Source organism: Pseudopipra pipra, chromosome W (genome assembly GCF_036250125.1).
Source record: "Pseudopipra pipra isolate bDixPip1 chromosome W, bDixPip1.hap1, whole genome shotgun sequence".
Taxonomy (NCBI): Eukaryota; Metazoa; Chordata; class Aves; order Passeriformes; family Pipridae; genus Pseudopipra; species Pseudopipra pipra.
The window spans coordinates 46,510,486-46,531,122 of record NC_087580.1 but is presented as its reverse complement, the minus strand read 5'-3'; the positions used below and the strand labels follow the sequence as shown (position 1 = coordinate 46,531,122).

At 43.0% G+C, this 20,637-nt stretch overlaps 1 pseudogene; it reads left to right on the top strand.

Annotated features, from left to right (window-relative positions):
- The first annotated feature begins 4,235 nt into the window (after positions 1 to 4,235).
- On the top strand, positions 4,236 to 17,421 carry LOC135404397 (microphthalmia-associated transcription factor-like; annotated as a pseudogene).
- Positions 17,422 to 20,637: the final 3,216 nt, after the last annotated feature.

Here is a 20,637-nt window from a genome sequence, read left to right as displayed (position 1 = left end):
CTTTTATTCCTTGTGGAACTGGTCTTCATATGAACTGTAGGCCTTTCTGGCTTTGGCAACACCTCTGGTGAAGAGGAACCTTCATCCTCATCATCTATTGACTGTCCTTCAGAGCCTCACACCTATTGTACAGAGGCACCTGGGAGGGTGAGGTGGGCAAGGAGGGCTTTTGTCTGTTGCCCTGAGCAAGGACTTGCCTCCATTCACCCCTTCCTTCTGATCTACTGCCTTTAGCCTGGCAGGGGGAGGATACAGGACCCTCTTGATCTGGGTTTCTTTCTGGTGTCTGCTTCTGTCTCAGGGAGGTCAGAGCATGGTCTCACCAGTCTATCTCCTCCTCAGAGTCCTGATAGTTCTTAACTTTTCTACCTCATCTCTTAGGTCCGCCACCAGGCTGAGTAGATCATCCACATGGTCACACCTTATACAACTATCATCTCTACTGCTGTCCAATACCTGTGCCAGGCTCTGGCACTCCCTGCATCCCAAGACCTGGACAGCTGCATGTTTTCATGGGTGCTCCCTTTGTGTTGTCACATTGTTTCTGTCAAGTGCTGAGGACATGGCTCCCTGCCAAGTGGTTACCATACCTGGACTCCTCCCAAGAGGGCAATGACTATCACTTGAGGTCTGGAGCCAGTAGGGTGACTGTGCCCTCCCTGTGAACCCTTCCTTGCAAACTGCTTCACCATGTCCTGCTGATGTGCCACATCCTGTTTGCCCACGCTGTTCACCTCTCTCCTGGTTGGTCGTGCTCCCCGGAGACATTTAAATTTACTGCAGATGTCCCTGGCAACACTTTCGCTGCTTCAGCCTCACTCTTGAGAGCTGCTGGTTCCTAGCAGGTCTCTCGGCTCTTGGTTGGGTTTCCCTGAATCTGGAAACCCCCTGCCAAGCTCATTCTAGTGCTCACTCTCCAGAACTTACCATAGCTGCCTCTGCTGTCGTTGTTCACCTTGCTGACTCAGCACAGCAGCACTTAGCTGCATTGAGGCCCATTGCTATAAAGATTTACTAGTACTCCAGCTAGTCATACATGTGTCTAGCAAGTGAGGCAGAGGAAATATTAGCAGAAAGGATAGCAACCATCTACTCAAGTTGGTCCAAATACTGTTTAGCAATGGTAAACATGGTATTATGCATTGCTTATAATAATACAGGAATTCCAGTGTTTCAGAATAATGTATTTATCAGGTACTTAGGCCCACCACATCAGAATCATAAGGGGGTATCATATTCAATGTAAGGGATGCTAATACAAGAAGTTTCAAGAGAAATGATCAATTTGGTTCACTGTCCTTAGAACCAATGCCACAGCTACCTTCTTTGTTACTTCCTAAGCGCTAGACATTCATGTTGTGCTCTGTAAGGCACAAGTATGAATCTAATGCTTACCAAGAGTAATATTTAATCATTAAATATCAAGTGATATGATGAAAAACACCTTTTAATTTATAGTATCATAACCTCTACTGGCTTAAAATATAGAAACCAGTAACAGTAAAATGGCATTTGCAATTATTATCACAGAATCACAGAATATGATGAGTTGGAAGGGACCTACAAGCATCATCGAGTCCAACTCTTAGCCCTGCACAGGACCATTCCCAAGAGTTACACCATGTGCCTGAGAGTATTGTCCAAATGCTTCTTGAACTCTGTCAGGCTTGGTGCTGTGACCACTTCTCTGGGGAGCCTGTTCCAGTGCCCAATCACCCTCTGGGTGAAGAACCTCTTTCTAATATTCAACCTAAACCTCCCCAACACTACTTCAGGCCATTCCCCTGGGTCCTGTCACTGGTCACCAGAGAGAAGAGATCAGTGCCTGCCTGTCGGGGTCAACAACAGGTCTGTCGGAAGGAAGTAAGAAGATGGAAGACAGGAAATACAAAAACAGACTTCCTAGACTTTCTGCAAGTCACAGTGACTCTGCTTTAGCCAGATCATGATGACTAAGCAAATGCTGTATCACCATGAGTTTGCTATTTAGCAGCCAATCCTGATGTATGTGTACATGAAGGCACCAATTGTAGGTTGACATGTGTGTTGTGTGAAGAGTATAAATGTCTGTAACCTGTTGCAATAAAGGATCCATCCATCCTTCCTTCTATCCTGTCCCTGATTTGAAAGACGATTCTGTGTCGCTTTAGCTGTCTCAGCATAACAGCGACATTTGGTGACTCCGACGCGATTGCTGCGCTGAAGATTTATCTCCGAGAGAGAGTTCAAAGGGATTTTTCTCCGAGAGAGAAAGACTTTGAAGATTCATCTCCGAGAGAGAGTTTGCAGTGATTTCTTTCCTAGAGAGAGAAGGAGCAGTGATTTCTCTCCTAGAGAGAGAGGAACGCTTGGGTCGACGCACGAGATGAAGCTTTGAGAGCAGTGGGGTTCTGCTTGATCCAGACCTGAGATTTATTGACCCCTCGTTAGGTAAGCTATCAGGGAGGTGTCATCGGAAGCAAAAATTTTGACAATGGGACAATATATAACTAAAGAAGAAAATGTAGTTTTGTCTACATGGAAAACCCTCCTTAATTGTAGGAGTGTCAAAGTTAACGATTTTGATTTACGATGTGTGCCGTTATGGTGCTAAAAAGAAGACTTTGAAACTACTGCGTTAAGTTGCATTTAATGTGTCTGCCTGGCGCTCGTGAGACTTTGAAAGATTTGGAAGCGTGCAGAGGGCAGCAATCTATGCAATAATTCACATAAGAACCAAACTCTGAGACACAGCTGCCCAGGAAGATAAGCAGGTTGCCAGTGTACTGAAAGTATAGTGAACTGTCTTTGAACCACACCTCCAAGCCAGAAAAATGTAGAAAAATCTAACAATTCACTCCCAGAGGCAGAAAGGAAAGAGGGACCCCTCCCCTCCATTGCTGCTGCTGCAGAAAAAACAGTTTTTCCACCAGATGACTCTGCCGAGAAAATAACTAAAGAGAGAAATTTAAATCGAGATGTACAGGCAAATGGAGAGGGGCAGAAACAAACTAGAGAGCAGGGGCCAGGCAGAGAACAAGAGAGCAGAACCTGTCCTTGTACGAGCCATCGGACTTAAGAGTCAGCCCCCACTTTCTTTTCTTTCTTCTCCACAGCCTTAGTTACCTATTCTTTGTTCATGTGCTGACTGTTTCAGTTTCACAATGTGTGTGTGGGAAAATACATAAAATATGCAACAGATTACGTTTAATGTAGTAAAAATCTGAAAAAGACAATCTCTGCCGTGTACGAGTGGTGGGGGGAGAGAAGGGGAGGGCAAGCTAGAAAGTTACCTTCCCATATTTGTTCTCATGTTAACTCTATTATCTGTCCAATGTGTCATTGTGAGCTCACAGTGTTACTAATGTTACTCTGTGTGTGTGTAAAAAAGCGAACAAAGTTTTTGCCAGGAGAAAAAAAGAAAAAGAAAAGTAAAAAACCTTCCTGCTTTATAGAAACTGTAACTTTGCAACCTTTTGATTAGAGAAAGAAATTATCTTACAGATTCATAAGATAGTCTTACTGTTTTTTGAAGTTATTTATCTAAATAGCCAAAATTGTTTTATCTTATTATCTTATTACATGTATAAATGTAATAGAGAAATAGAGTTTTCAAAGTTTTTATAGTGACTACTGATAAGAAATTCCAAAGTGTGTGGGAGAGTGACTTTCCACCAGAGCAGAGTGAAGGTGGTGCCAGGCACAGCTGCACTGCTTTCCCTCTCCTTCCCCCCCCTCCCCCCCCCCACCCCCACCCCCCGCGCAGACAGCAATGCAAACACCCTTTTGTTGCTTCTGTGTTTTATAGACAAGTCTTTAAAGATTACTAGAAAAATTTCTGAGTAGACTAATTTAGTAAAATATCTAGTTCCGAGATATCTTATCTGACAAAGGCAGAGAAAAAAAAAGGAAAAAATAGACCATTTTAGCCTGAAGTTTCCACCTTTGCCAGGAGAGAGATAAGATCTAAGGAGATAACACAGGGAATTACCTAACTACACACGACCTTTTAAGTTTAAACTGTTGCTTAGTAAATGAATAGAAGAAATCAAAACCTTTCTACCTTTTATAGCAACAAGCAAGAAACAAAACCATGTAAACTTAATTTTTCTGTTCTCTTCTCAGTAGAGCATATGCCAGAAAGACTGAGAGGTAGAAATTGTTTCTTAGTTATTTTTTTAATGCAAATTGTTACTGAAAACCAACTCAGATGCTTTCAGAACTGTGAAGTTTTTTGAGAAAGAGAAACAAAAAAGTATAAATGCTCTTTCACCCAAAGATATTTTGCTAGAAAAGATAACAGTGCCAATAACAAACTCAAAAATAGAACACAACTGATTATTTATTATAGCCTTGCATTGATTTAAGTTTATTATATTTGGAAATTCAAAAGACAAATTCTACCTTGCTCAGATTCTGTAAAATACAAATATGCGTAATTTTGAAAGTATCTAAAATTGTCTTAAACTGCATCTGTTCTAGTCTCTGTGCTAAGCAACAGAGGTGTGTCCCTGTTATCGAGTAACAACCTTAGACCAAAGCTGCTACTGCTGCTTTCCCAAGAAGCACCCCTAATCCCCTGGTATGCTCCTATAAACAAGATCCTGGTTTAAAGCAACCTGAAAGCTGAATGACACTGCTTAACTCGAAAAGGACATAATTGTTCTCCAGTTTCATTCTCTTGCATCCAGAGAGACAGAACTCTGCCCTATGAATTACTGTGTATCCTTACATTAAAAATGGCAAATACGTTGCCTGTGTCTGACAATTTGATTGACCTTTACGACAATCAAAGCGTGCCTCCTCCAGAACTAAACATCAACTCCCGTCCAACTAATCTTCCTAATATAAAAAAGGAGTTCACAGAGTCCGAAGCAAGAGCATTGGCTAAAGAGAGGCAAAAGAAAAACAACCACAACTTAATTGAACGAAGAAGAAGATCTGAAACTAATGATTGTATAAAAGAACTGAGCACCTTGATACCCAAATCAAATGACCCAGATATGCACTGGAATAAGGAAACGATCCTAAAAGCCTCAGTGCAAAGAGAACAGCAGTGCATAAAAGAGCTGGAAAACAGCCTGAAGAAGCTGGAATATGCCAACAAACACCTGCGGCTCAGAATACAGAAACTTGAGATGATGCCTTAAAACCCTTTTAGTTTTTTGATGTTGCTAATTTTTACAAACTTTATATGTAATTATAGAAGTAGATTTTAGAAGTAGCTATATTGTATTCCTCATCCTTTAGCACCCTTTAGTTTACACATTCCTCAACCCTCCTACCCCATTCCATGCTCCCTATATCAATCCTACTCCTGAATTCAGTAGAAATGTTTAGTCTCTTGTCAAGGCAAGGCCTATGCTGTTTAGAGAACACTCATATCTTGGCCTGAACAACAGAACAGAGTCAAGAACTGGGTGACCGTGTACCCTTTGTGCTCTGAAGATGGTGGTGGTGATGAAGAGGTGGTCCCAAAAGTCCATAGACCCAATTCCCAGGGGGTGGGCCAGGGGGTGGACCAGAGCAAAGGCAACAGGATGGACAAAACTTAGATTGGTCAAGCAGTATTATAAAATTTAACATCTCAGACACAGCCGGTGCTCGCGTCTTGTAACATCTATGCCTTGGCACAAATTAACCCTTTCCTTATCTCTCCCTCAATTAACTGCTCCTGAGTTTTTTTCTTAGCATCAACTGAGCTGGCATAAGTTGGTGGCCCGTACGGGGAAACTTGGACTGGGACTTCTACAGATCGGAAACTTTCATCGCAGGTATTCCTCAACAAGCCAGCATTTTACCTGACATAATTCAAGCAGTGCTTGAACAAAAGGGAGGTCACTGGCTGTCCCCCAGCAGAATGCTTAAGTACCAGGTTGTGTTGCTGGAACAGGACGATGTTACTTTGAAAACAACATCTATTGTAAACCCAGCTATGTTTCTGTCCTCAACATTAACCGACACTCTCCCCAAGCATGACTGCTTATAGACTATAGAGGAAACTTATTCCAGCAGACCAGACCTGAAAGATGTCCCTCTGGAAAATGCAGACTGGGAACTGTAGATGGAAGGAAGCAGCTTCATGCGAGACAGTAAGCGCTTCACAGGGTATGCAGTGACGACCAGAGATGAAGTGATCGAGGCAAAGGCCTTGCCAGCGGATGTGTCATCCCAAAAGGCAGAACTAATCGCACTGACAAGAGCTTTGGAACTGAGCAAAGGAAAGAAGATAAATATCTGGACTGACTCAAAATATGCATTCAGTGTTGTACATGCCCACGGAGCCATCTGGAAAGAGAGAGGGCTATTAACTACCCAAGGCAGTGGAGTCAAGCATGCAGACCAAATCCATGCACTCCTGCAGAGTATTTGGAAGCCAGAAGAAGTATCTATTATGCATTGTAGAGTCCACCAAAAGGGGAAAACAACTCCCGAGGTGGGAAATCATTTTGCTGATCAAGCAGCAAAAGGGGCAGCAGAAAAAGGCATCCTGGTAATAGTACCACAAAAAGAAATTGATTTAAAAAAGTACACCCCTAAATATGATGAGAAAGACAATCAGTTAATCAAATCACTAAAAGCTGAGATCAAGGAAGGTGGGTGGGCTGTTACCCCTACCGGACAAGTTATTGTTCCACCACCGCTCCTTAGAGAAATAGCTCAACAGGAACATGAGGCTACCCACTGGGGAACAGAAAACCTTCTAAAACATCTAAAGAAAACAGTAATAGGGACAGGTATGACTGAAGCTGTGCAGTCCACAGTAGGTAAGTGTGAAATCTGTAAGCTAAACAACTCAGATAGAACAAAGAGAGTGGTACTAGGGGTAACAAAGGCTGGAGACCAACCCCGAGATTACTGGCAAATAGATTTTGCTGAGTTACCATCGGGGGGGGGTATAAATACATACTTGTGTTGGTTGACACTTTCAGTGGATGGCCTGAAGCATACCCCTGTCGTACTAACACAGCGAGGGAAGTGGTAAAAGCTTTACTTAACCACATAATTCCAAGATTTGGGGTTCCTCTAGGAATGTCATCAGATAGAGGAACACATTTTATTGCGACAATAGTGAAAGAAGTATGCCGCATCCTAGGAATTGTCTGGGACTTACATACCCCCTATAGACCTCAAGCTAGTGTCAAAGTTGAACGAATGAATGGTACTCTGAAAATGCAAATTAGCAAAATTTGTCAAGAAACATCTATGTCTTGGGTTCAGACTTTGCCACTAGCTCTGCTAAGGATTCGTATCCAACCAAGGTGGAGGGATAACATACGTCCATATGAAATACTGTATGGAAGACCATATCAGGCACCACACATACCAGGAGACGTACACATAAGACGGAGAGCTGATTTACAAAAATATTTGATTGCTTTAGACTTTACTTTACAGAAGCTCCAGAAGGTCATCGAGTTATCCAGACCCATAGGACCGGACACCCCTGCTCATGCATTCTAGACAGGAGACTGGGTCTACGTCAAGTGGTGGAACAGTGACCCCTTGTGAGCCAAGTGGAAGGGACCATACCAAGTCCTGCTGACTTCCCTCACCACCATCAAAGTTGCTGGCAAAGAACCCTGGTTTCACTATTCCAGAGTCAAAAGAGCACCAGCTCCCGGAACAACCAGCCAATTAGAACCGGACACTGACGAAGATGATATGGCATAGACTGTTTTTGCTGTGTATTCTGTTAGTGCAACCGGTAACTATGAACCGAGTTTGGGATCAAAAATTGCATGTGGCCCTAGTCCAAAATGTGTCTAAAATTCTTTGGAAAACTGAATGCTGGACTTGTACACAAGTACCAGCAATTGATGATGAGGATAGTGACTGGCCCCTAATTGGCATTTTACTAAATGGGACAAACTTTGGTAAGTCTATGATAAATTTCCCAGGAACCTGGAAGCCAGTTACAGAGGCTTATTATCCGGTGGCCCTAAGTAATGTGATTTCTAATCAGGATATTGTTCCCTGCATGATTGTAAATGCTACAGGAAAAATCATTCTTCCCCCCTACTGTGATAAAAACAATTCAAAAGAAGGGATAAACCCAGAAATTGTTGCAGGGATGGCACAGTTCCCTTTGAGACTAATTCCTCCAGAGGGATCAGGATGGTACTGGATTTGTCAAAAGGAGACCTGGAAAGTTTTGCCCCTTGATAAAGATCGGGCCTGCGCCCTAGGGGCAGTAATCCCAAATATAACAATTCTCGACCCAATTGATGAACAAGAATGGGATAAAACCTATCCAAAAAGAGTGAAAAGAACTAACAATCCCCTTATTGAGCGCCCGACAATTTTCCACAGCATAGTCAGAGCCTTGGTCCCATCTCTAGGAGTAAGCGAATTGGAAAAAGCAATTGTAAACATTTCGGCTGTCATGGAAAACATTCAAGATCACACATCAGATGCAATTGAATCCCTAAAAGAGCAATTCCAGAGTTTGTCTCATGTAGTAATATAAAACCGAATGGCCCTCAATTTCTTGCTAGCCTCATAGGGAGGCGTGTGTAAAGTCATCAACACCAGTTGCTGCTCTTACATAGACCAGAATGGTAGAATTAATAATGATTTGGACACAATTCGAAACCAAACCAAAATCTTGCACCAAATATCTCTGGATGATGTCTCCCTGGGCTTAGGAGATGTTCTCCACAAACTCACTTCATGGTTACCGAACTGGACTTGGATGAGACAACTGTTTCTTTTAGTGATGTACATACCTAGTGTTAGTATAATAGCTTACTGCATATACCGATGTTATAGTTGTTGTAGGTGTAAGTAGAGATTGGACAAGACCTTTTGGTTTTGTCCAGTCTCTAAGGGGGGATCTGATGCCTTAAGACCCTTTTAGTTTTTTGATTTTGCTAATTTTTATAAGCTTTATATGTATTTATAGTAGAAGTAGATTTTAGAAGTAACTATATTGTATTCCTCATCCTTTAGCACCCTTTAGTTTACACATTCCTCAACCCTCCTACCCCATTCCATGCTCCCTATATCAATCCTACTCCTGAATTCAGTAGAAATGTTTAGTCTCTTGTCAAGGCAAGGCCTATGCTGTTTAGGGAACACTCATATCTTGGCCTGAACAACAGAACAGAGTCAAGAACTGGGTGACCGTGTACCCTTTGTGCTCTGAAGATGGTGATGGTGATGAAGAGGTGGTCCCAAAAGTCCACAGACCCAATTCCCAGGGGGTGGGCCAGGGGGTGGACCAGAGCAAAGGCAACGGGATGGACAAAACTTGGATTGGTCAAACAGTATTATAAAACGTAACATCTCAGACACAGCCGGTGCTCGCGTCTTGTAACATCTATGCCTTGGCACAAATTAAACCCTTTTCTTATCTCACCCTCAATTAACTGCTCCTGAGTTTTTTCTTAGCATCAACTGAGCTGGCATTAGAGATGCAAGCTCGGGCACATGGACTGTCCTTTGTTCCATTTACAAACCTTTGCTCCCCTGATATAGTCAACAAGGTCATCAAACAAGAGCCTGAACAACTACACCCAGAACATGATGCCACACCACACAAACCTGTCCTGCACCACCACCCTTGACCTCACTGACGGCACCATCACCTTCAGTGACAACCTCGGGAACGTGACTAAACCAACTGACACTTACAGTTTGCTGCGAAAACGGGAGCCAAACTGGAAGATATCCTGATAGACGATAAATAATATTAAAGAAAAAAGAAACTGTGTGTGACTTGATAATAGAAAAGTAAAAGAGATAAAAATGTACTTAATACAAATAAACTCTTATCCATGGAGCTGACACAAAATAAGGACAGCTCTAGCCAAAGAGAAACAGAGGGCTCCTTGGACATTTTTAGTTCAAATTTACTAGATCATTCTTACTGCAAAAATCCTCTCGAAGAGCCTTCACCAGAAAGCACAGGACTGAAATCAGACACTCGGAAGGGAGGAAAAATAGACAGTCAGAAAACTTCCCAGGTAACTGATGAGCAGTTGGCAATGTGGCTTTGTGAATTCCTAGATGAAGTCATGAAGAAATGTGGCAGTTTAATACCACTCTGTAAAAAAGATGTCCTGGAAAGATTAAAAGAAGTCTTTAACGAAGATTTCTCCCATAGAAAACCTTTTATCACCAAGGAAATCATAATGTAATTAAACAATACAGACAGGAAAAAGCTTGAACATTATTTTAACAGTTCTCATAACAGTATCTTTTGTTCTACTCGTCTCAGTGATTCCGAAAAACTCGGTCAGAAAAACTGCTCAGAGACTTTTTTTTATCTTTAAGCAGCAAAGTATTTGTTTATTCAACGTTGGGAGCAAGCCAGCTCGCGCTGGACAAACTTGCTCGACTTGAAAGTGCAAAACTAAGCCATTTTATACACTTTAGATACATGGTTACATCATTTATTATACATATTAATAAGTAGGCTAGTCTCTGGGTGGAGTCTTTCCAGACATGCGCAGTCTTCTACTGTGGGGGTCTTCTCCTCAAGCCTTCATCCCTCTGGTGCTCGCCATGGACGTCTTCCTCAATTTGACCTCTTCAATTAGGTGACCTGAATTCTTCAAACTTGCAAAATCCTGGCTCTGGGCCTTCTAGATCTTATTCAAATGTCTAGTTTACCTAATTTATTACTGTGTGTGTACTACTCCTATTCTTTCTATAATAAGGCCTTTGGTCCAGTGAGCAGAACAGAACATGATATTAACCAGTGCTCCTAAAATGTTCTTCCAGCAAAACAGGTATTGGGGTTTCTTAGCAGACCAAGATATCTCGGTTAACTCTTTTAGGCCTGGCTCCTGGCTCCTGTTTCACAAAGTAGAAAGCTACTTTAAAAAGTATGCATGATATGTGACTGAAAACAGTCACAGGATGATATTATGATTGTGTGAAGTCAAAACACTAGGTCAGCAAATATCCTGGGAATTTTAGTTAACTGAATGGCAACACCAGATGCTGTTTACCCGAAGAGGTTAATAAAAGGGAAACGCAGAGAAGGGTCTGCTCAGAAATCCCCAAACCGAACTGTGTGTGCAGTCCCATTCATTCATCGCCATTATTCTCCAAGCTTACTGATGATGCCAAACTGTGTGGTGAAGTGGACATGTCAAAAGGGAAAGACATCTTACAGAGAGACCTGAACAGGCTGGAAGAGTGGGCTAGCAAGAACAATATGAAGTTTAACAGACAAGTGCAAAGTTCCTGCACCTGGGTGAGAAGACATCATAGTATTCCAGTGCATAAAGGATGGCTACAAAAAGGATGGAGACCCTCTCTTCACAAAGAGTCACATGGAGAGGTCAAGGGGCAATGGGTACCAGTTGCACCAGGAGAGGCTTCATCTTGACATAAGAAAAATTTTTTACAGTGAGAACAATTATTCACTGGAACAACCTCCCCAGGGATGTGGTAGAGTCCCCATTGCTGGAGGCTTCCAAGATGCAATTGGACAGGGTGCTAGATAACCTCATCTAGGCTCCCTTTCCCATGATAGTTTTGATTAGATGATCTTTTAAGGTCACTTCCAACCTGGGCTATTCTATGATATATAGATCTGTATATCCATCTGGAATGCTGAGGATCTGACCTTTCCCCTTTAGAAGAACCTTTCAGAAGAATATTCCATATGCCTTTGTACTTGCTAATTTTTGTTATCATTTTTCTTGGGTTAACCAGTAAATAATTGATAATGCTTACAAATCATAAAAAAATGAATTGGAAAGAACACACTTCTGTAGATTACTGGTGCTACTGTTATTACTATTATCTGATTCTTCCCACTTTCCATTTTTCTAACTCTATGTGTAACCATCCTTTTTGAGAAGGAATAAAATTTCATACATTATCATCATAATCACAGCTTGTCATTGTCACAGATTACTGTGCAGAGATTACTGGCTGGCAACCAGTCACCAGTGGTGTTCCTCAGGGTTCAGTTCTAGAGACAGTTCTGTTCAATATTTTTATCAGTGATCTGGATGCAGGAGTTGAATGCACCATTAGCAAGTTTGCTGAAGATACTAAAGTAGGAGGTGCTGTTGACTCTCTCAAGGGACAAGAGGCATGACATTTAAAAAGAACAAATGCCAGATTCTGCACCTGGGACCAAGTGATGCTGAACACAAGTATAGAGGAGTGGCTGGAGAGCAGTCCTGCAGAAAGGGATCTGGGGGTGCTGGTTGACAGCAGGCTCACTGTGAGTCAGCAGTGAGCCCTGGCAGCCAAGAGGCAAACTGCATTCTGGAGTGCACCAAAGACAGTAGAACCGGCATTGACACGCTTTGGGAGGCAAAGACTGCTGTGACTGACTCGTAGCCGGCAGAGGGCGCTGTCGGGCTTTCTGTTTGCGTCAAGATGGCGGCCGGGACCTCGAAGCGGCAACGAGCGCAGACGGGGGCTTCCCTGCAGGCGCCGGCGACCTATCACAAAAGTGGTTTCCCCCGGTCGGCAACTGCGCAGGGTTCGCGCGCGGAATGCAACGGGCAAGGAGCAGGGACCAACTGATGGTAAGGCAGGGCTGCGAGGGGTCGGCCGGCAGCCACGAAGAGGTGGCAGCTCCTAGTCCAAAGCTGGGCGGGGAACAAAGAGCCCGTTCATGTGACACCAGTGGTCTTTTATAGCTCTCTAACTCCCATGGGGCCTTACCGTGAGAGTTCCCCTCTACCCTCTGGACTGGCAGCCTCAGCCATGGCTAAAGGGGGGATGGGGCTTCCCCCGAGGGATTCAGTTGGTATGCGAAGGCTCTTAGCTACTTTCTTTGTGTGGCTTAATTGCCGGCTATCCACCTCGGGGAGCTTTGCTCTAGCAGGCAGGAAAACTTATTGTTACCTTTTCAATTCTTAGTGTGAGAAATAGAAACCCAATCGGGCAATTTCCAATCAGAATTTTATTATATGATAAAAGCAATTTCAGCGCTGGGTGATCAGGGAAGGGGTCCAACAACTCCAAACGCCTGTCACACCCAAAGAAGATAGTTGTTCTACATTTATTCCCGCTACTTCATGCATATTCATTATACCTAAGCATAAACATTACACATTGTTAAGTCAGATATTCAACAGATGCTTTCTTAACAAGAATGTTATCTATAAGCATCCATAATATATTGTCAAATCAGACACTCTGCAGATGTTTGCTTGCTATCTATACAAAGTTATAAATTTCAAGAAAGGTCCTATTATCTATGTAACTAAACAAAATTGTCTCACTATAAATCCTACACAAGGTAAAAGGGAGGTAACTTGTTTTATCTCTTTATAGGGGCCCAATTAAGTTTTACGACTTGTTTTTCTTTTCTCTCCAGGTCATATTGAGCTTACACTGTTTCCTCTTCATCAGCTCGAATTATTTTCTCAATTTATCACAATCCCTCCTCTCTTTCTATAAAATTATTAATTCGAGTTTTTTGCTCTAATCTGGACAATATTAATTTGACATTTTCTTCATCCCGGGAAGGTGGAGTTCTGGTGACTAACAGTACTTTGGCACTTTGAGCCATCTTTGGATCTATCGACATTGTTGATATTTGCATTTCTTGTACTACAGAAACTATCAACCTAATGAAACCAAGGATTAAACATGGTAAAAAAAAATATTATACTGGCCAACACGCATCCACTACAAATCTAGCACTTAGGTAAATTTAAGGTTTGAATAATATGTTCCATTAAATCAATATATAGGTTAGTTCCATAACTCGGGAGTTGCCAATCTTCTCCTAGTTTGTTTTTCAATTTCTGGTATAAGTCACCTGTGTTGGAAGGCTTTCCTTGTGTGGTTTCTTTTAATGTAGTTTGCACTCTCTGTTTTATTATTTCCTCCCTTTTCAAGTCCTGCATTCTACCACCATCAGAAATGTCTCAATGGCCTTCTTGAGTGAAACAAATCTATTCCTCTCCCTTAGGACAACTAAGTCCCAGCCTAGTTCTCCCTTTTCCTAAATTTTTGCTACCCATAGTTGCCGAGAACCCGTGTTGTAAGTGTTCAGTTGTCTAGAGCCATAGCAGACTTTGTTGACAAATGAGTGGTAGCTTAAGCTTTGAATCATACGGCCTTTGTATCGTGTAATTTGGTAGCATTTTGTACACTCGTCAGACAGGACGTGAGCTTAAAAGCAGCAGAGTATCCAAAAGGGTCCAGCATAACTTAAGCCTCCACGGCCCATGCCCAAACGGGGTTGCATCCCGTGGCTGGCTGTCAGTGGCAGGTTCAGAGGTTAACCTGGTCTTGCCCCTTTTAGATTTTCTAAGTTAATTAAGGCCCAGTTTTCCTTTTCCAAGTTAAGGTTCGCTTTATCTCACAACAACGGATTCTGTCAACAAAATTATTCCCACTAATTAGTCAATATATAAATTGTTAGCCATTGTGACATTCTTTACATGGGGTCTATAAAGTTAAAGTCATCCAGCGGGCAGTCAATTTGGGCTGTTTCTTCAGAGAATTTCTTCGCACTGTATCTTAATGCTGCATACCAGTCAGTTTCAAATATTTCCCAATTTACTGGTAATAACAATTCCCATCCACAGAACAGCTTATTTATCTGTACTGACTCCAATTGGGGTTGACCTCCTTGTGTGTCACGACACACAGGGCAATGTATATGTCGGTTAAAGGCCACACAGGACCATTTACGGTGACAGTGCCTACACTGACACTCTACCCAACCATCATGCTGAGCCCACGGATGTTTTATACAGCGTATGCGATCTGGTGGTGGTGGTCCAGGAGTTAGGGGATCTTCTTTTTCAAGGTCACAAGCTAACACCAGGATTAGGTTAACTAAACGATTAGTAAAATATGCACCTGCCCCTCCACTCTGCCAGGGGATGGCTCCTTCTTTCCAGGAAACAAAACGCTGTCTCCTAAGAATTTGTCCTGGGACTAATTGAAACCAAGATCTCAGGCTAGGTTTTATACAGAAACTTTCAGGAAATACTTCTCGGGTCTTTAAGTCTCTTTGTTCTGGGGATAACTCATTCCAGCCTTCGATATGTTTTCTCCATTCAGGTGATGGATTCATAAAGGTCCTTTTTGGAGTTTAAGTCGTAGGTCCCCAGGCGCTGATGACACAGTCCACTCTTTCAGAGGTGATGGAGCAACAAGTCCCTTCACTCTGGTCGCGTGTTTGCATTTGCAGTTGAGACATGTGTCTACTCCTGCATAAAAGTTGTTCTCTTGGCTTCTCAGTTTGAATTTTAGTGGTACAGCTTCCAGGGTTGTTTGCTGGAACAAACTGCCTGTGAACATTTAACTCCTGACACATTGTTAGTTTACATTTAAGACAAAACCCCTTTCCGAGTTAGGGTAGGAAATATTCTTTCACAAGTTATGAGCCTGCGGCAGTTTTAAAAGACAGGGGATGCAAGGGTTAGTAAATAGTTTCTTTTTCCTTAGATAGTTCTCACAGTTTTCAAAGCATCACCTTATTACCTTATGATATATATATTGCACCGGTGGGTTTTAGTTTTTGTGTTCGCCGGGAATTTACACTGCTTTTGTCTTCCCTCCCCTTTCGGTCTGATGGGGGAGCGGAGGGTCCCGAGTTAGACTGGACTGGGACTCTAGCTACTGACACCGCTCTTTTGTTCTCTTGCAGCCTCTGCACCCCAGCCGATCTCTTGCTCGCAGCCGCTAAGGTGTTATGAGTTGCTCCGCTCGTGTTGGCCACAGCCAGGAAATAATTTGCCTTTGCCCCTGCTACGGCCCCTGCTGTGTCTGCGAAGGTGGCAGCAGCTCCTGTACTAAACTTAGATTTTGCCTGTCCCACAGTTGGATTTATCCTTTCTGTGCGCGTGGTTAACGCTGTCCCGGCACTCGCATCTGCTGTCTCTGCCTGGACCACAATAGCAGGAACTAAAACTTCTTCACTAGTCAGAGCAACAACTAGGACTAGCTTTTCCTGTCTTCGCTTTATTGTGCTCGCCACAGTTTTAAACTTCGGGATTGCTTTCTGCTCTAATTTCGCTCTCTCTGTCCCCAGATCTTTTCCTGTCACACGCATTCTCACTGTATCACACACAGGTAACACTTTTTCTTCACGGCGCCAGCCAGTTCTGTCGCCATGGTAACGGCCATTCCGGAAGCCTCCCCGCTCTCTGAGCCGGGAGTTCTGTTGCCGCAGTAACGGCTGTTCTTATAATCGCCTCACCGCCCACCGTACTAACTTTCTGCTTTCTGTTCTGATATACTGCCCAAGCTATCTCTAATAATTTCTTCTTTATATCGTTTGTGGACTGCCCCACAAACAGGTATACCAGCTGTTTCTTTCCCAAGTCTGATTCTAAATCAATATCAATATATTTTCTAACAGCATCTTTCAATCTACTCAAAAAGTCTGTGGGCTTTTGCTTTTTGCCTGGCTTCATACATTTTGACCCAACTTATTTCTCTTGTCGTTTCCTCTACAACAGTACAGCCCGCAGCAAACTTTGGGGTCTCTCTTGCACTCTCTTACACTCTCTTGCACTTTCTTACACTCTCTTGCACTCTCTTACACTCTCTTGCACTTTCTTACAGCTCTCATATCAGTAGCGTCACCAACAGAATCAACTGCCTGAGCACCCATCAGTGGTGCTGGGCTACTCGTTCTCAGAAACACCTCTACATTTGGGGCCGTCGCCCCCCCTGGGGCCGACGCCTTCTCTTCACTGCTACTGATACAACTATCAACCTTAGCTGTTACTAGTTTCTCTACTTTTGAGCTCACTTCTGCCGTTGTTATGGCAACTTTATCTACCCCGGCAAAGCTGCCAGCTGCTGCAGAGCTACAGACTGCTTCCCTGCTCGGTGGAACAGACAGGGCAGACCCCGCAGCCATTGCCCCTGTGGGGCCGGGAGTTTCTCTTGCTGTTACTCCCGTTGCAATCAAACTAGATGTTATTTCTGGGCTAGCCAGCCCCGCAGCGTCTGCGTAAGCCTCCCTCTGCTCTGCCGCGCTGAAAGCGGCTTCAACAAAAGTTGATTTCACCTGCACCTCTGTGCGTACTCCAACTAAACTGACAGGACTCACTCCCGCTGGACCCGAGCTAACTTCTCCAGAGGCTTTAATTTGCCTAATCCCTCCCGGTGCAGCCAGATCCGCACCAGGGGGTCCTTCAATGGCTCCTTCCTGCTCAGCCAGAGCCGGTCCAGGAGGAGCAACCACCACCCCGGCAGCTCCAACTCCCCCCACCGCTGCTGCAGCAGGGAGTCCGATTTGTGGAACTCCCGGGCTACTCTCTCTCCTGTCAGGTGATATCAACATATCTAAATCATCCTCTCTGGTGTTCTTAAATAGGATTTGTGGGATAGGAGCAGCTTTGACTCGATCTTTCTTTTTCCCTCTTTTTCTAACTCTATTTCCGATTTTTCTGCCCCTTCTGAGCTTTCGTTTCTCTTACCTTCCACCCCCAATCCAGGGCGTGTTAATAGGAACAAAAACAACTCTGCGTATCGAATTTCCCGCCACCTCTGTTCTATATGTAAAAGCGAGATTAATTGAAACACTGTGTTCAGTTCAAACGGACCAAATTCCGGCCATGCTACTCCTCTCATTTGTCCAAACAACGGCCAAGCATTTAGAGACAGCCTACACAGCTCTTCCTTCTTTAAAGATGTCTCAGAACCAGCTAACGTCTTCCAATGTTTTAAAACCAAACTCAGGGGGGATTCTTTAGGGATCTTAAATTTTGAATCCACACCACCCATGCTTGCAAAACAAAAGCAAACCACAGTCACACACTGGGTTTCGAACTTGCTACCTTTAGGTTACAAGGCTGTTTCGCAACCTCTCGGCTATTTACCGAGTCACACTGACTCCAGAGCCCCACTGACTCTCCCACAGCGTCAGAGCACCGGAGGGCGTCCCCTCCAAACCACACAGCCCTAGGCTGACCCGCTCTGACCTGGGTAACTGGCGAACCCCCGTTCGCCTCCCCTGAAAATTGACTCTCTAGACTGTTTGAGGGCCCAAGTCAAAATTTTCAGGAATCCGTGCCCCCTATCCCGGGACACAAAACTTTCCTGCAGCTGCTAACTAACCAGATAGGTACCGTTTCCTTATTTTTCTTTAGTCCACTCAATCATGCAGTACTGAATCATTTTTGGTTTTTCTTTATTTTTAGTACTCTCCCTTTTTTCCCAGTTTAAAATCCTTACCCCTAGAGGACTGTCTAAGGGTATATCCGGCAATGCCTGCCTGCTCCTTTCCTTCCTGGGGCAACTTAATTTACTAATTCCCTGCCCCATATTCCTGAGGTCCCTTCTAAAGTTTTCCTACCTTTCCACCGATCCTCTGGGATCCCCTCTAGAATTTTTCACCGACTCAGTGGTCCTTTCTGAAAAACTCCCACCGACCCCAGAGGTCCACTCATCAATTCAACCGCTTCGTCCCTTCACCTGCCGCATTCCTCGCGGAAAAACGGAAACGAGGTTAGAAGGACTCCACTCTCGTGTCACAGCTACGCTGCATCTCATTCACCATTCACTCCGACCTCTTTATCCGCCCCCCGAAGTGATACTCACAGTCCGTTGTTCTCACTCGGGTCTTCGTGCACAAGAATTATGGGTTTTTTGCTGCAGCACTCCAGGAGCTTTTAATTCCTTGCTTTTATCATATACATGTGTTACCCTTGGTCCTTGTTGAAATATTAGGCCTGTGAATAGGCCGCTGAAAAGCAGCGGGCGCGCTCCTATCTCAGGCGCTAAGTATCTCCCAGAACACAAAGGGTATCACGTCGGGCGAAGTCACCAAGTTTGTGAGAAATAGAAACCCAATCGGGCAATTTCCAATCAGAATTTTATTATATGATAAAAGCAATTTCAGCGCTGGGTGATCAGGGAAGGGGTCCAACAACTCCCAACGCCTGTCACACCCAAAGAAGATAGTTGTTCTACATTTATTCCCGCTACTTCATGCATATTCATTATACCTAAGCATAAACATTACACATTGTTAAGTCAGATATTCAACAGATGCTTTCTTAACAAGAATGTTATCTATAAGCATCCATAATATATTGTCAAATCAGACACTCTGCAGATGTTTGCTTGCTATCTATACAAAGTTATAAATTTCAAGAAAGGTCCTATTATCTATGTAACTAAACAAAATTGTCTCACTATAAATCCTACACAAGGTAAAAGGGAGGTAACTTGTTTTATCTCTTTATAGGGGCCCAATTAAGTTTTACGACTTGTTTTTCTTTTCTCTCCAGGTCATATTGAGCTTACACTGTTTCCTCTTCATCAGCTCGAATTATTTTCTCAATTTATCACATTAGTTTGCCAGCATTTTCACGATGGTAATGGGAAAATTCACCGAGAAGCCTAAACCCGTAATAGGTCTCCACAATTTAAGAAGGATCCTTGAATGCGTCCAGAGGAGGGAAGCAAAGCTGGTGAAAGGCTGGAAGGAATGTCCTATGAAGAGCATCTGAGGATACTGTGTTTGTCTAGTTTGGACAGAAAGAAACTGAGGGATGACCTCATTGCTCTCTACAGCTTCCTGAGGGAAGGGAACTGGAGAAGGAGGTGCTGATCTCTTCTCCCTGGTATCCAGTGACAGGATGCGTTGGAATGGTTCAAAGCTGCACCGGGGGAGGTTCAGACTCAACATTAGGAAGCATTTCTTTACTGAGAGGGTGGTCAAACACTGGAACAGGCTTCCTAGAGAGGTGGTCAATGCCCCAAGCCTGTCAGTGTTTAAGAGGCATTTGGACAGTGCCTTCAATAATATGCTGTAGCTTTTGGTCAGCCTGAAGTAGTCGGGAAGTTAGACTAGATGATCATTTTAGGTCCTTTCCAACTGTAACTATTCTATTCTAAGAGTATTCGAATGCTAAACCCCAAATAACTTTTAGAAAGAGTCATATGAAGAGTTTTTGCTTCCTACTGGACAGTCTATCTAAACAGGGGGAGACGCAGTTTTAGATATTCAGTATAGTTCTTCCTTGACAAAATATTTTTGTCTCTTTTTCTCTCTTATGACAGAATATTTGCAGGAAGAATTCTGAATTCCAACCTATCTCAATCATACATGTATAGCTAGATAATTTTGTGTGTGTGTTTTTTTACCTTATGTGAAAAGTTAGAAAATAGTTCTCAGTCAAAAGCTAGAAAAAATATTCATTTTACTGTTAGATTATTTTGACATCAAGTTTGTAAATATACGGTGCCACTTTCTGTCTATGAAAGATTAAAAATCTGTCAAACAGCAAACATTTCTTGCATGGGCTAATGAACCATGGTGGTACATGTAACAGGAATACATGTGGAAGCAGGCATGAAAAGACTGAAGAAAGTTGCAAAGTAAAGGAAAATCAGGTATATGTATTTCTTCTTTGCATATAGCTGAGACGTTTCAAATCTTTTCTCTTGTGGTAGTTAGCAGAGACAGATTTTTACCATTATTAAAGACAGTAGATATGGATGTGATTACAGGCAGATAAAAATGAAATCTTATGGTTAAATAACATTTCCTTTTATTTGAGTAGTAAAGCAGAAAAAGCTGTTTTTCACCTTTACAGTCCTTCAACATGCAGTCCTCCCTACTAATGATTTTGATAGGTGTCTTCATAAAATTCCTTAGTCTGTGTGGTCATCATACCTTTATAAAAATCTAATTGCATATTACAGTCAAAAATTCCACTTCACCATCATAGAATCATAGAATCATTTAGGTTGGAA